The 12,525-nt window shown below is 40.1% G+C and overlaps 1 protein-coding gene across 1 annotated transcript in view; it reads right to left on the bottom strand.

Annotated features, from left to right (window-relative positions):
* The window catches only part of LOC149230005 (nuclear pore complex protein), a 396,423-nt gene that overhangs the window by 182,383 nt on the left and 201,515 nt on the right, over positions 1 to 12,525 (bottom strand). The gene's annotated exons all lie outside the window — the stretch shown is intronic.

Here is a 12,525-nt window from a genome sequence, read left to right on the forward strand (position 1 = left end):
AATTTTAGAATCATTAGAAAACCATAGATTTTAAAATGCATATGCATTTTTACAGCACACCTAACCAAATAGTAAATAAGAGTAAGTGAAAATACCAAGAAAGAATATTCCTAAAGGACATTACTAAGCACCTGGTCAGTCATGAGGGATTTGGACATAAAGGTCAAATCAAATCAACAAGAACTGTGAAAAGATTGATATTGTCAACCTTAGTGTAAAGTAACAAGAATAAACAAGGCATATATGCAATGTGCATTCCTTCACTTCATGAAAAAATACAAAGTTGTTAGTAAACTTCTAGTGTTTCTCAGACAAAATTATAAAGGCCGACTGCTTTAGATATATCAGTGGTTTCACATCCTAAAGCTGATTATTCTTTAACAGATGAAAATTTCCAAATTGAGTGGGATATTCACAACAGAGATTATGATACAAATTTCGATAAAATATATACCTGCAATATCCACTATTACCATCTCCAATTATTGAACCCCTTCATATCCTCCACTATTATTATATCAATCATTTAAGTTTTAACCACTTCATGTCCTATTGTAATGTGCCTTGCTGCAGTCACAAAATGCCATAGGCATTTAAAAGAAAAGGGATAAAACCATATTCTCCAAAAGAATAGAAATAATAACTATCAAATGTGCATGATACAAGAATTGAAACACATGCAGTCAAAATAACTGTTCTATATATATATATATATATATATATATATATAGTACCCAAGAGATATGACTATGCTAATAGATGCAACAAAACAAGTGTCAACCTCCAGTTTGCATGTGCAACTAGAGGGTTAGCTTCCAGCTTGATTCATCTCACTGCCCCATCTACAGGTACATCCAAGGATTCATATGGTTCAGGGCATGCTACATGTTGAGTTTCAATGGATTCTGAGAACTTGTTATTTTTAGCCATTCCTCTAATTTATTCGAACCAGTGTTCCAAGGCCCACATCTCAGATGTAGAGACATACTCTTGGTTCTTGAGAGCTCATGATTCCAATCAACTTCACTTCAGAACCATGCAAGCTGTTTCATGCAAATGCAATTTTTAAGAGGTTGATCCTTTTCACCGTGAAATAATTCACCTTGTTATTATTGTCATGAAAGCCTATTTGCCTGTCTTAAGATGCCCTTCTTAAATATGGCAAGACAATATGCTATTAATGCTATTGTACCAACACCAAGCACAAAACTAGTTTTTGAAAGCTCCCTCTCTAAAAGTACACCCTATTATCACACAAACTTGCACCCCTTGTGCAAAGCCCTCACAAGGTACTAAGGCTGACTGTAACACAAGTATTGCCACTGTCACTGAGACAACTACTTCCCTATTTTCAGCGTGTGACAAACTAAACACAACAGAGGCTTCCCTAATAGCACCTAGGGTTCCTAAGGCAAAACAAGTCATGTCGAAGGTCACCTATGTTACTACCAAATTATAACCAACTTTGTTATGTGAGTAGAAGATCAAGTAGATTAATCAAGGCACATTTCAGAATTAGGTTAAGAGTTCTCTTAGGCAAGTTTGGAGGATTTATGAGCTGATTATCAAATGTATTTGTTCCCAAAGCATTCCAGATCTGAAATCTACTATCTGCTGCTATAAAATTTGTTTAAATATGAATCAAATTGTAACATGAACAAGTAAATAACTGCAGGATGCTTAAGCCCTTAAAATTCAATTTGTGGTTTTACTAGGCTAAGGTAAAAAGTAAACCTGAAGTCACATGGAAGACACATAACAGCCACTAAAAATGAATCAATTTGCTCATTTTGATGCAGCAATATAGGGCAGCAAGACAACCTTTGCAAAATAAAAGATTTCCAACAAAGACCATGCAAAATCTACTAAGATATCTAGGTTCTGTAGCTGAAAATTCAAGGGCAAGCTACAAATTTTCAGATCTACTTTAAAACATAAAAGAAAATTTTGAATTTTTGATTTAAAATTGACTGGAAAAATAAATAGACTAGTGCCTAGCTTAATATTGGGCATATAGAGCCAACCAAGGTTCCTCTTGACAAATTGAAAGTGAAGCTAGAATAATAGTTAGGTTTGACCACTTCAAACCTCCACCAAATCACCCTAGTAGCCTTAAAAATTTCAAGATCAACATGGGGAAGGACTTTCAAAGTGATAATAAGAGGCATGATCCATGTAAGAATGCTATCTGAAAAATTTGCTAAAATAAGTAGCACATCATTCATCTTGGTGCACATTGGACTCCACTAGGCCTCCTCAATGGCCCTTAGACCTATTGTATTTACTATTTTGCCCTCTTGATAGGCTTATTGTTGTATTATGGAGCTATCTGGGTGGCCTTGTCACCAAGTCATGTTATTTTCGCACATTATTTTATTATTTGAGGCATTATTAGGCCTAATTATGCAAACCGAACTCTTTAGGGAGGATATATATTGAAGTGGTGATCATTACATTTGATCATCACTTGGATTTGGACTTGTATCTCTTCTTGAAAATTTCGCTAGCCTTATTGATGGACAGATTTGGATATTGATGCATTTCGATGTTTGGAAGAGCTTATTGTTGATCTTGGAGCTTTGATTTTCTTGTCTATTGATGATTGGAAGATTTACGTTATACTTGTAATTGTAATTTCATGGTTTATATCTCATGATTTTGTCACTTATGTAATGTATGAAATTTTCGTTCATGAAGCTGAGAAGCTTCCTTAATGAAATGTAAATTTGTTATTCTTGTCTTTGTGAGGGCTTTTTCATATGTTTCATGCAAAGTATGGTGAATAAATATGTTTCAGTTAAGCTCGTCTACTATCAACATTCAAGAAGTCCTGATGATGGATCCTTGTTGGGATTTGAAACGTTGACGAAAAATGGTTTTTATTGTGGGTTCTCCGGTAACTAAGTCAAATATCCTAGGGGTATATGAATGCTCATAATTACCTTGATAAGTCATCAATTGCAGCATCAAAGAAGTGTAAATTTTCCTAGTGACCTAGTTGTTGCCTCTAGGGCCATGCGAAGTTGTTAGGGCGATATAAAGGTCTTTAAACATTGAATTTCATCAACTCCATTTCTCCCAATAGGCTAGCCATTGGTGTAGTACTAGGTGATCACAAAACGAAAATAATTCTCACATCCTTTCTTCTCTTTCTAAGCCCTAATCCTAGTAGGCCACCTAGGGCATCCAACAAATTCTATTGCAGCCATTGAAAGTTGATGAATCTTGCTCTAGAGTTGCGTTGGTGAGTCCTTAGGAGGTCCACCAAATTTGTGGCTATTTCGATTGTGGAATCTTGGGATATCCCAAGCCCTAGCTCGGAAACCATTTCCCTAATTTGCCTTTGGTAGGTGGCTCCATCAAGGATCATAGCATTAAACGTTAAAGTCAAATTTTATTTCTTTGATCCTTTTCTCCTTCCTCACTTGGTCAAGTCCATCCATTTGAAGTCTACCCTGCATCCTTGACTTCGTTTGGGTCCACTAGGGATTCCTTGTGGTCCCGCAACCTTGACACTCCAATTTCACAAGGATTGCTTAGAAACCCTATTCTTTGGCTTAGGGCACTTCATATCAAGGCATAGCCCTCAAACCTAGCTCTAAGTTCCTTTATATCCCTTCTTGGAGAGCCATCCATCTTGCTTCCAAGGCAAGCAATAGCTATCATTAAAGACTCTCCTTTGAATAGGCTTGGAAATCACTACTACACGTCATCGATACATTTCTTCTAGTGATTTCCATAATACTAGGACTCCCCCCATCGGTGAAAGTTCATAAACAACAAGGAGCCTTAGCTGAGGTGACAATGGGCTATTGCTCCATTCTTGCCACTTGACCTAGTAGTTGCTCTATAAGAACCCCTCCTAGGACCCCCTTGCTAGTTTGAGTAGTAAAAAGGCCTTCGCCTTCTTCCTTGGACCTATTGAAGAATGTAACTAGGTTCAGTCTTCATATTTATATTTGAGTCAAAGAATGAAAAAGAAATTATTATTATTATTACAATGACTTATTAAAGCATGGGTTTCATGCTTGGGTCATCATTTTATAGGTCAAAGTCCCCATTGTGGACTTCTAGGTTTTATACTGAGTCATTAGAGTCATTGTCCATTTAATGAGACCCTTCTTGGGCTTTTGAATCATGTAAAAAGAATTATTATTGAGTCAAAAATGTAATTTGTCACCTCCACACCAAGTCGGCCCTAGCTTGATGAAGTCGGCCTACAAGAGGACAATTTGACCCACAGAAGAGGCTATATATACAAGCGCAGTTCGATCTATTTGGAAATCACCTTAACAAGTTTGATACACATCAAGGAAGTGCAGAAAAAGTGTGAAGTTCAAGGATAAGAAGGAAGAAGTGCAAGTCGAAGTTTCTGGGTTATCTCTCTCTCTCTCTCTCTCTCTCTCTCTCTCTCTCTCTTTTATGTTAAGTTACTTGGCTATTTTCTAGATCAAAGTTCTGTTGTTGGGAGGATCGAAATTCTGAATATGTTCGGTTGAAGATTCTGCTGCTGGAAGGTTGAAATTCTGGATTTGTTGGGTCGAAATCTTGTTGCTATAAGGTCAAAGATCTAGATCGAAGTTGTTGGAAGGAAGGGCTAGCTTGGTGGTTGGAGGAGGTTTGTGTCTAGGTTGAAGAGTCTTGGATTATCTCATCTTAACTACTGAAGGAAAAAGTTTGACGGGTTTTCCCCTAGATAGGGGTTTTGCCCTACCATAGTGCCTACATCTTGTGTCTCTTGTTCTTGTGATCTTCATACACACATAGTTTGGTAATTGCCTAACGAAAGATAATATAATAAGGCAACATATAATTCATAAGTAATTATCAAGAAAGAGAAATCTAACCCTAATTCTACTAGCACTAATTTCTCAACAAGACCTTCCAACAACCTTGTTTTAAGACAAGTTCTAGGGAAAATTAAGGAGAAGGCTTTAAACTTATATTAGGCGTCTTAATTAATATCAATCAAGGCTCTTGCATCACACCTAGTTTAGTCTTGCATTTCATTTATCTAACATTATCCCTCTTAACATATCTTTACTTGTGAGCATTTAAATTATTTGTGCTTGTTCATTATAATTGTTATATCTTTCTAAAGTACAAGTTATATTCGTCTTGCAAGATCTATATTGTTGTGTATCTCTCAATATTGTGTTATCTCTTGTACTAACACTCTTTCCTACAGCATTGCCTATTTGGTAACTTGAAGTATTATTTTCTCATTTGCGAGTGTTAGAAATTATAATTCATATCTAAGCATTGTTATAAGGCACTTGTCTATCATCTTATCTATATTGTTAAGTGTCATATTGATCTAATTGAATTTATCCTTAACATCCAATTTGCTCAATAATAATCTTACTTGCTAATCAATTTTAAATCAAGTTATCTAGAGAGGTAATTTCCTTGCCCTTAGTCTCCTAGAACTTGTTGTTTTCAACAAGTTTTCCTTTATTAACCATCGTTAGGGACTACCCCCCTTAGCTTGCCTAGGATAGAGCTTAAACAAAGTGAGCAAGGAATAGGTAACAAACCCTACTCTGAGTGTTACACCATAAAGATTATACCTTGTGCGTTGGAAACTTTTCCAACATTTAGGTGTACATTTTAGGCAACAACATTGTTTGGCATTGTTACCAGGGATAAGTTTTCTTTGACTTGGTTGTATGACTAACACTTTAGTTCTTGCATCTTGGATTTTTAGAATTAGATACATGTTCAAGTGGCAACTGCACTTGTTTTATTTTCTGAAAGAATTTCTACTAGAAGACTTCTTCTTATAGACTTCTCGTTAATCTTGAACAGGAAGCTCTCTTTAATATCCATTTTCTTTTTCAGGGTCCAATTGAATAAGACATCACGGATGACTTGTTTGCTTCATGTAATTCTACGAACATTCAAGGTTACCCACATGCTTTTCAAAACCATGACATCGACAAGTTGCCTACTTTCCAAGCCAATAGGGCAATTAGTGCTAGGTCTCATATTAAGTTGCCCCTACTCTGAGCGTTGTAGAAATTTGAATAATATAACGCTTATTCACAGAGATTATCCTGATTATACACCATTTGTGAAATGCATACATAATACATAACCTCCTCTACCATTGATCATCAATTTGCAAAATTAAGAAACAATCGCATGCGCACATTGATACATCAATCACACATATCAACACAGTATGTACTGGGGAAAGCATACAGCTGAAAACCCTACTATCTGCATATTAAAATGATAGAGAACATGTAACAATACATAGTACAATACTCCTCACAAGTACTCAGTACTATCTCCACCTGCTACACACAAACTAGCTCAGATCTGAACAAGTCACGGGTTCAAATCTTCTCCACTGTTTGCCTGCCTCTACTGTGCAATCCAAGTTGAGAATAGATATGATCCAAGTTCGAATTCCCTTGGCTTGTACTGTGCAATTCTCATTGGCAATCTCAACCAATGATTGTGCAAATCTCATGCACAGCTGTAGTCACAACTTATAGCAGTCTCACCCTTTCACACCCACCTCTAACACTTGTCTCCACTGAACTGTCCATGCACTGAGTTAACTGATGTATTCTTTAGTTGATTTATGAGTTAATAATTAGTGAATTAATTAATAATTAATTCACATAACTCATCACTAGTGTATTTGGCAGTTAGACTAAATACAACTACTTCAACTAAGTCAAACTGAACACAACTCCATCAACTCCTCAATCAACTCCACCAAACTCAATCACTTGAGTTCTAACTGAAGTCCATCATGCAATAGCTCAACTAACCCATAAGAAAAGTGTATTTCCTTCTGGCAGTTTCATGTGCCACATCCGTAGCTCGAACTGAAGTGCTGCAAGAGGATAAAATAATGTTTATAGTCCAAATATTATTAAGAGCTAATAATATTCGACTGATCCATTTTTAGACTCGCAGTCTAAAAATAGACTCCGCCCATATGTCTAAAAATAGAGGTCCATCTATTTTTACCAACATGACCAATCATCCATAAATAGCATCCTGCAACTCATAGACCATGATCCATATGTCTAAAAATAGACATAGTCTAAAAATAGACTTTGCACCAAAAATAGCCTGCGGGCCCACTTAGTGAAGGCGACTTCTTTTCACTAAGCTCCATCATCTTGTTGCATTTTCAACACTCCCTCTCAACAAGATATGGATTATCTGCAACCCCTATCCTGCCTCTGTGGTATTCGAATTTGCTCCTGGTGAGCGCCTTCGTCAAGATATCAGCATCCTGATCCTCCGTGGGAATGTATGAAAGTAACATGATTCTCCGCTGCACACAATCTCTGATATGATGGTACTTGATGTCGATGTGCTTGGATCTATCATGAAATACTGGATTAGCCGAGAGTTTAATGCAACTCTGGTTATCACAATAAATCACAGTAGGCTCCAAGTGTGACCCGAACAACCCGACCAGGATCTTCCTCATCCATATAGCCTCGCATGCAGCCAAACTTGCTGCCATATACTCGGCCTCTGCTGAACTAAGTGCCATGGATCTCTGCTTCCTGCTGTACCAAGAAACTGTTGTCGACCCAATACTGAAGATCCCTCCAGATGTGCTCTTTCTGTCCGTTGGGCTCCCTGCCCAATCTGCATCCGTGAAGCCACATAGCTTCACCTCATCCTCCTGTCTGTACCACAATCCATATCCCGATGTGCCTCTGAGATAACGCAATACATGCTTGCCTGCCTTCCAGAAGAGCTTGGTTGGCTTAACCATAGCTTGTGAAAGCTGGTTAACAACATAGCATATATCGGGTCGTGTATTGACCAAATACATAAGCGACCCCACCAACTGTCGATAAACAGTGGCATCCACTACCTCCGCTGCAATAGCATCCTCCTTCCTCCAACCTCTAGGAAGAGGAGTATCAACAGGCTGCAACCATGCATGTTGAACTTCTCCAGTATCTCCCGAGCATACTTACCCTGAGAAAAAAATAGTCCATCACTGCTCTGCCAAATTTCCAATCCCAGGAAATAATGAAGGAGGCCAAAGTCCTTCATCTCAAACTCTCTAGCAAGATCCTCCTTGCATGAAAGTATCAACAGCTCATCTCCCGTCAAAATCAAATCATCTTTATAAAGTACAATGATTAGCAACTTACCCTCCACCACAATCTGGTATAGGTTAGGATCCGCCTCACTCTTGGAGAATCCAAGTCCGGTGAAATAACTGTTTATCCGTGTGTACCAAGCACAAGGTGCTTGTTTCAACCCATACAGCGCTCTCTTGAGCCTGCACACATGCGACTCGCTGCTGAAGATCTCGAAACCTTCGGGTTGCTCTATGTACACCTCCTCCTCAATGACTCTGTTGAGGAACGCAGTCTTCACATCCATCTGATGGATGTGCCACCCCATCTGTGCTGAGAGAGCAAGAATCGTCCGTATGGAAGAATACCTTGCGACAGGTGCAAAGGTCTCCTCATAATCGATCCCCTCTATCTGTGAGAAGCCTCGGGCAACAAATCTTGCCTTGTACTTCTCCACACTCCCGTCAGCTGCCTGCTTCACTTTGTAGATCCATCTCGAACCCACCACTGATTTCCCCTTCGGTCTTGGGACAATCTCCCATGCACTATTTCTGACAATCGAATCATACTCTTCCACCATGGCCATCTACCCATGCAGGATCCTCCACAGCTTCCTCGAAAGAGTATGACTCAGTCACGACACATTTGCTCACAAGAGCCATGTATCCAGTGTACCGATCAGGTGACTGTCTCTGTCTACGCTGTGCTATAGGTGGTCCTACAACCTTCTCTGCATCTTGAGCCAGTCACTCAGCTTTTGTAGTGTGCTTTCGCCCTCTGATGGTTGGCGTTGCATGAGTGGTCTCTTCCACTCCATGAACTTCATCTTGTGGCTGATCCACATCCTAAAGCTCATCCTTAGGAACTAATAGCTCCTCATCTGCATGCAAGTGTGGCTCCCTCTCAAGCGAACACTTCATGGCTTTCTCCTCCTGAAATTTGATATCCCGTCGCACAACAGTCTTGCGACTGTCTGGCAAATACACACGATAGTTGTGGGGCGTATCAGTGTACCCCACAAATATCCCAACCTCTGCAGTCGGCTCCAGCTTCTTCCTGGCATCCTTCATCACATGCATGTAAACAGGAGAACCAAAAATCCTCAAATGGGAAATATCAGGCCTCTTACCAGAATAAGCCTCCTCGGGTGTACTCATGCCAAGTATCTTGTGAGGACAACGGTTCTGCACATATACTGCAGTATTGCATGCCTCCGCCCACAAGTGAAGGGGTAGGCCCTGATCATGCAACATCGCCCGTGCAGCACCCACGATCGTTCTGTTCTTCCGCTCAGCAACCCCGTTCTGCTGTGGGTTATGGGGAGCTATGAGCTCTCTTCGAATCCCTTCTGTGCTGCAGAAGTCCTTGAACTCGCCAGAGATGAATTCACCACCATTGTCGCTCCTAAGAGCCTTCACCTTCTTCCCCGATTCCTTCTCGACCAATGCTTTGAACTCACAGAACTTTGAGTATGTCTCGCTCTTCTTCTGCATGAAGAAGATCCAGCACTTTCGAGAGAAATCATCAACAAAGATCACATAGTACTTGTGCTTTGCTGTCGAAGCTACTGAGAAAGGTCCACACACGTCTGTGTGAATTCTCTCAAGGATCGTCGTGGCGCGACTATCCTTCTCGTGAAAGGTGGCTTTCACAAATTTTCCCAAAGTACACCCCTTGCACTGATCTGACTGTGCAAGAGTGCCTTTAGGAAGCCCAGTAGAAATCTGCTGCAGTATCTTCAAGGCTCCATGGTGAAGGTGGCCCAATCTCCGGTGCCACAGCTCGCCATCATCCCAGCTCACCAATCCTTTTGCCTTGCATGCCATTGTTGCGCAGCCATCTACATGCAATTGATAAAGGTTCTTGACTCGAACCCCTATCTTCCGGGTTTCTCCAGTTGTCTTACTGCGCAGGAAAGTCTTTCCCTCGCTGAAGACAACATCATATCCCTTGTCTTCTAACATCGCCACAGAGATAAGATTCTTCTTCAATCCTGGAACATGCATCACTTCCTTCAATACGAAGGGTTTACCAAACTCCCTCTCAAAGGAAATGGTACCGATACCGGTCGCACTGTATCTACCATCATCGCCCATCTCGATGTGGACTCCAAGATCTTTCTCATCCAGATCAGAAAACAAATCTCGATCTCCTGTCATGTGAAAAGACGCACCACTGTCCAAAAACCATACCGATCCCATCACACTTGATACCAAGCATGCAATCAGCGAAAAATCCAGCTCAAACTGCGAGGCTAAGGCCTCTCCCGCTGCAAATCCAGCAGCTTGCTTATTTTTCTTCTTCTGCGGACAATTTGTGGCATAATGTCCATGCTGGTGACAGTGAAAGCACTTCACCTTGGACATGTCCTGCTTCTTGCCTTTCGCACCGGAATGAGAAGCTTTCTTGTTCTTCCCCTTCTTTGCTTTGGCAGCCAAAGCGCAATTTTCTTCGTCAGATGCCTTCGATGAAGATCTGTCCCTGGTATTCCGCCTAATCTTCTCTTGCACAAGATCAGACCAAAGTCTCTCCCATCCTGGCAATTTCTCCCGACCATTGACAGAGTCCTAATAGGAATGCCAACTCTTTGGAAGACCAAGGAGAGCCAAGCTCACCAAGTCCTCATCATCGACAGTCACCCCCACACTTCCCAGCTCATCCCGGCATTGGGTGAACTTCGTGAGATACTTGGGCATACTGTCTCCTTTCTCACACTTAATGTTTCTGAGTTTATCCTTGAGCGCCAACTTCCTCTGGTCGCTCTTGCTTTGGAATAAATCTGTCAACGCTTTCCACATCAAGTATGGAGAAGCCTTTCCATGCAAGCTGGATACAATGTGATCCTTCACGCCCTCCAACAGAATCCTTCGACACTTTGTTGTCTTCTTTTGCCAAGCCTCAACGTGAGCAGCATCAGTAGGCTTTGGGACCTCAGCCTCTATGAACTCCTTCAACCCATTGTCATCTAACACCGCCTCCATCCTGTCTTTCCATGCAATATAATTTGAGTTGCCTTCAAGGGCATACTCCAATCGCAATCCGTTGAAAGACATTTCAACTTCGACACCAGGAAAACACTGCTGCAAATTCGAATTCCACCAACACAAAACTCAACCGCTTCTAATCTAAAATTCGTGAGAACAAAGTATTTCTCGTACAGAGATTGACTGTATGGGCATTTACCGATATCTCACCTTCCAAAAGAAGGATGAATCCAGAGGCTACTTGGCTCGGTTACAGACTCTGCTTGAAGAAATAAAATGTAATCACTTTCTGAATAATAGATCCGACGATCAACTTCGTTCTGATACCATGTAGAAATTTGAATAATATAACACTTATTCACAGAGATTATCCTGATTATACACTATTTGCGGAATGCATGCATAATACATAACCTCCTCTACCATTGATCATCAATTTGCAGAATTAAGAAACAATCGCATGCGCACATTGATACATCAATCACACATATCAACACAGTATGTACTGGGGAAAGCATACAGCCGAAAACCCCCAACTATCTGTATATTATAATGATAGAGAACATGTAACAATACATAGTACAATACTCCTCACAAGTACTCAGTACTATCTCCACCTGCTACACACAAACAATCACACATATCAACACAGTATGTACTGGGGAAAGCATACAGCTGAAAACCCCCAAATATCTGTATATTATAATGATAGAGAACATGTAACAATACATAGTACAATACTCCTCACAAGTACTCAGTACTATCTCCACCTACTACACACAAACTAGCTCAGATTTGAACAAGTCACGGGTTCAAATCTCCTCCACTGTTTGCCTGCCTCTACTGCGCAATCCAAGTTGAGAATAGCTCTGATCCAAGTTCGAATTCCCTTGGCTTGTACTACGCAATCCTCATTGGCAATCTCAATCAATGATTGTGCAAATCTCATGCACAGCTATAGTCACAACTGATAGTAGTCTCACCCTTTCACCCACCTCTAACACTTGTCTCCACTGAACTATCCATGCACTGAGTTAACTGATGTATTCTTTAGTTGATTTATGAGTTAATAATTAGTGAATCAATTCACATAGCTCATCACTAGTGTATTTAGCAATTAGACTAAATACAACTAGTTCAACTAAGTCAAACTGAACACAACTCCATCAACTCCTCAATCAACTCCACCAAACTCAATCACTTGAGTTCTAAGTTCTAACTGAAGTCCATCATGCAATAGCTCAACTAACCCATAGGAAAAGCGTATTTCCTTCTGGCACTTGCATGTGCCACATCCGTAGCTCGAACTGAAGTGCTGCAAGAGGATAAGATAATGTTTATAGTCCAAATATTATTAAGAGCTAATAATATTCGACTGATCTATTTTTTAAATAGCCGTCTAAAAATAGACTCCGCCCATATGTCTAAAAATAGAGGTCCATCTATTTTTACCAACATGACCAATCATCTAT

This window comes from Pinus tabuliformis, chromosome J (assembly GCF_031772625.1).
Source record: "Pinus tabuliformis cultivar Carrire ecotype Pingquan chromosome J, CPIR1, whole genome shotgun sequence".
Classification (NCBI taxonomy): Eukaryota; Viridiplantae; Streptophyta; class Pinopsida; order Pinales; family Pinaceae; genus Pinus; species Pinus tabuliformis.